Source organism: Cetorhinus maximus, chromosome 23, assembly GCF_964194155.1.
Source record: "Cetorhinus maximus chromosome 23, sCetMax3.hap1.1, whole genome shotgun sequence".
Lineage (NCBI taxonomy): Eukaryota > Metazoa > Chordata > Chondrichthyes > Lamniformes > Cetorhinidae > Cetorhinus > Cetorhinus maximus.
The window spans coordinates 41,488,261-41,493,145 of NC_135901.1; the positions used below are offsets into that span (position 1 = coordinate 41,488,261).

The window sequence follows — 4,885 nt, forward strand, 5'->3', positions numbered from 1 at the left end:
CCCATCTTTTCCGTGCTGGCTGTCTGGAAGAACAACTCAACTACTTCCACTGCCCTACTTTCTCACACAAGCGATTGATATTTTTATTGCCTCTCCTCCTTCTCCCCGTTAAAATTAAACCGCATTCACTTTGAGCTGGCACTTTGTCGTCAGAAGAGAGCATTCAAAGTGACCCAAAGGTGAACCACCTATAACTTTGGCAGCAGTTCCACAAATAATGCAACCTGAATCCAGCGCCTGAGGCCGTTCGGCCAGGCTACCTCTCTCAACCTGCTGTTTTTCGTCGCCTTGATGGTGTTTCCACTGAACACTAAACATTAAAAACATCGAAAAAGGAACAGGAATTAGCCATAAGCCCCCTCGATCCTCCGCTACCACGTAATAAGTTCATGTCAGATCCCTAAACTCAGCACTAATTTCCCGTCTGATCCCGATAGCCCTTCATTCACTTAAAGTCCAAACATTTATCCATCTCAGCCTTCAATATACTCATCGACTGAGGATCCACAGAGTTCCAGGCTACAGAATTCCAAAGATTCACTCTTTGAGTGAAGAAATGTCTCCTCACCTCAGTCCTAAATGGGTAACACATTATCCGGAGAATGTGAGCCCAGTTCTAGACCCTCCAGCCAGAGGAAAACAGCCTCTCAGCATGTTCACTGTCACTCAGGAATCAATCCAGTGAATCTTGGTTGCACACAGACAGCAAGTGAATGGAGGGAACAAAGAGCACAAAAGTGAACAGAGCTAGAGACACAGGCAGAGATACTGAGAGAGTGAAAGAGAGCGAGGCAGATATACAGGGACAAAAAGCGGCAGACAGAGGGAGAGAGAGTGGTAGACACTGAAAGGGACAGATACACTTCACCATTCCACGTGATCGTTAACTTAGATTGACAGACAGAAAGAGAGAAATAAAGACTTACATTTAAACGATGTCTTTCATCAACTCAGGACAACGGGAGGCCCTTTAGAGCCAATGAAATCTTTTTTGAAATGTAGTCACTGTTGTAATCTAAAAGCAGAGAGAGTTTGATTAAAATGCTGATTCAGTTGATGAGAAAATTCGATCTGAAGAAATCCATCACAATGTAGAATCTTTCTTTCTATCTCCCTAAACATTTCATGGTTTGTTTGATGCCGATTCAGCAGATGTAAATCTGCAGCTGAGTGAATAAATTTCACCTCGAATCTCTGACGAAACAGGGACAAAGCATCCCATTTCTATCAGGTCATCTGTCAGCCTTCTCTTTTCTAGAGAAAAGAGCTTCAGGCTGTTCAGCCTTTCCTGGTGATAAGAACCTATCCGTTCCTGCAACATTTGTGAATCAACTTTTATTTTCCTGTTCCTCCCACACCCGACAGCAGTAGAAACAGTTCCTAATGTCCGAGTGATTTCAGTTTGGACTATTTGTATTTAAAAGTTCATTCTCTCGATGTGTCCATTGCCTTAGCCACTCAACCACAAGGACTCGGTGTCTGTCTGTTTAAATGTTGCTCTGTGGCAATTTTGATCATCCTCCACTTTGTACCAAACCGACCCTCAGAAGCTGAAAAGTCTTCATTCAAAAAAAAGAAAGAAAACTCCTCTTGTATATTTTAAAACTGCTCTTTTTATTCTCTGTACCATCTTAATATGAAGCCACACAACTAACGTGAATAATGTTTGGATGGTGAAATGGGGAACTGAACCGCATTGACACACACACAGGCATATACACCGAGAGTGACAGAGGACAAGGGTTTGTCTCTAAGGCGAGGCAAACACCCAGAAAGCAAGCATGACACCAACCTGGCTCTGTTTTTGTTCCATTTCTAACTGTAACTTTTGTGAACGCTTGCAGACGAATGGAAATTAGAGAACGCTTGGGGTTTTGGATCTTTTTTTATTCAACTTAATCGACATTTAATTGTGCAGGCACACAGTAAAATTCAGGAATGATAAGAAGAGTATTTGTCAGGATTCCAGCCCACCTGTGGAGACCCTAATAGATTCAAAACCTGTTGCCTTAACAACTCAGTCGCGAATCCAAGCCCCAGATTTGCATGTATGTAGTTTGTATAAAATCATAGACGGCTGCATCAGACGGTCATTCAGCATGTCGTTCACATGCCGACTCTCAGGAAGAGCAACTCACCGACTGCAATTCCACATCCCGCCTTTTTCCTACAGCAACTCATATTTATATTGTCTCTCCTCATTCCCCCGATCAAAGTAAAACACCGCACACTCCGCTGAGTTTAATGTGAGTTGGTATCTGTTGGTTCAAATGGGACAGCTGCATATTCTAAAAGGAAGATAACGTGAACGTTTGGCGACGGTGGGATTCGAACCTACGTTTCTGTAGAGACTGCAGCCTTAATCCAGCCGTTTAGACCGCACAGCTACGCTATCATGTCACAAATGTCTCGTTATAATTTCCTTCACTGGTATTGTCAACGAAAAGAACAGAAGCAAAGGAGTAGGGGGAGGTCATTGAGAAACTCGAACCAGCTCCGCCAGTTAATCAGATCATCCTGCACTTTATAACGTACAGAAATCATCTCCACTGCTAACTTCTTTTTTCAATGTTTCATTATTTCGATGTTTCAAATTATGTTTTTTATTTTCCTTTGTGACGCTGCGTGTTTACTCAATGAAATGTTGGTAATAGGTAATGAGATTGCATATGTTGACTCAGAAAAATGAGGTGATGTTTGGTCAGGGTCAATATTTTTTGATAATTCGATTTGACATCAACGATTTTAAAAAAATTGAAAACTGTCAAAGGTTTCAGAATCCAACTCTTCATGTCATTGGGTCAGGAAAACTTTGTTAACTTTCATACATTGTGCATGGACAGAGCAGAAGGCCCTGCACCTCTTTCAATATTGTTTTTTCTTAATGCAGAGTTTTCAAAAGGAAATTGGACAATGACTTGAAAGGGAGAAAAAGATCAGGGTTATGGAAAGAGACAAATCAATTGAGATTAACAAGAAAGCTTGTTGAACAAAACTGACATAGATTGATTGTCCGAAAGACCTCTTACTGCGCTGTGCCATTTGATGATGACATTGTTGATCAGTCTGTCTCCAGCATTCCTAATGAGAACAGCCAAATTCCATTTCTTCAAAACAAAGACTCAATGTGCTGCTGCATGACGTCACCGCTTAACATTTTATGAAGCCCATTGAGCCTTTGTGCTGTTTCCTGTTTCTGTGGTGCAGTGATTTTCATGCTTGCCTAGCACATGAAACGTTCTCCGGTTTAAAACTGGGCAGAGCCATAATCAGAATTTGTGGGTTCACGTTGAAGCCACGTGACCTGGTCAGTGTTTATCCTTCAACCAAGAACACATGGTCCGCTCATTGTGACGTGCCTGGTTTTGACTGTTTCCTGAGCGGTGATTGGCTGCCGTGTTCCCTGCATTACAACAATGACTGCACTTCAATTAAAGCAAAACTACGGAAATCTGGAAAGGAAAACAGAAAATACAGGAAAAACTCAGCAGGCCTGACAGCATCTTTTGAGAGAGAAACCTACTGAGTTTTTCCAACATTGTCTGTTTTTATTTCACAAAGTACTTAATTGGCGGGAAAGTGGTTTGAGAAATCCACTGGTCGGGAATAGCGCTATTAAAATGCAAGTCTGTCCTTCTTTAATTATCTTAACTCCCAGTCCACTGGTTACTGACCCCCGTCAGTGGAAACAGTCCCTCCCTATCTGCTCCATCAAACCGCCTCGTCCCCGTTGCCCCCACCACCGTCATTTTGAACAGCTCCGTGAAATCTCCGTTTAACCCTCTTTGCTCCACGGAGGACAATCTCGGTCTCCATAAAATCTCCATTAACTTAATTTACTCATCCCTAGACATGATGCAAGGCGGAGGATTGAGAGATATTTTGGAATATATTGTCAGTTGGCAGGTGGGAAAATGGAGAAGGAACCAAAATAGAAAACTCAGTCTCCAGCTCTGTGAATCTTCAGATATTCTTTGGGAACCGGAATCAGAGGAGAATGAAGAGTGAACTGTCCGACTGACCAGAGACAGTCAAGGTACCTTTCCCTTCTTTAAGACGTTGGAACATTGACTATGTTATCAGTGAAATTAACTGATCTGAGACATTGAAAGGATTCTCGTTACTGCACATCAGGAATTCAAACCTAATTTCGGCTTCAGGACAATCAGAATACTTGGTAACAGACAAGACAGCGAAAAGCTCGAAGGGAGACGGCACCGGTTGCAGGAGAGCTGGTTCCCGGTGACATGGATGTGTCTGCAGTGGGTGGGATCAGACTGTTTCCATGTATCCACAGTGAATGTCCCAACCTTTATTTTGGAAGAGTAAAACTGATAGAGAACAATTGTCATTCCTGTAGCAGCAATCTGAAACTTTAACTCGATGACACCCTGTTTTGAGGCTGAGTCGGTCTCTGTGGCGCAATTGGTTAGCGCGTTCGGCTGTTAACCGAAAGGTTGGTGGTTCGAGACCACCCAGGGACGAAGCTTCCCTTTTTTTTCCCCTATCAGCATTCATTGTCACTCAGTTCCCGGTTGTCATTGGCTACTTGAGCTGAATGTCAAGACCCCGGAAATGTTGCCGGCTCCACTGTTATCCAGGGAGCTCCCAGGTAAGCGGCTTTTTTTCGAATATTCATTTCAAATATAATGAGAAAACATTTAGACCTCCCATGCACTGATATCCAACACAATGGAAATTTATGAAGTTATTGGATTCAAACAAACCCATCAATTGTTCTTTCTTCCTCAGCTCCACCGTGAGTGAGACAGGGAAAAGAAGAAAAGCAGCAATATTCATGCCCTGCACTCTCCAATCACCCGCTGCCAGCAGAAAGCGGCGACTGCAGCTTAAATCAGCGGGATACTGCCCATCCCTGGAACAC

At 42.9% G+C, this 4,885-nt stretch overlaps 1 non-coding gene across 1 annotated transcript; it reads left to right on the plus strand.

Moving 5' to 3' along the window:
- Positions 1-4,410: 4,410 nt before the first annotated feature.
- Positions 4,411-4,484, plus strand: trnan-guu (transfer RNA asparagine (anticodon GUU)). Its single transcript has one exon. It is a non-coding gene; the product is annotated as a tRNA-Asn (tRNA).
- The last annotated feature ends 401 nt before the right edge of the window (positions 4,485-4,885 follow it).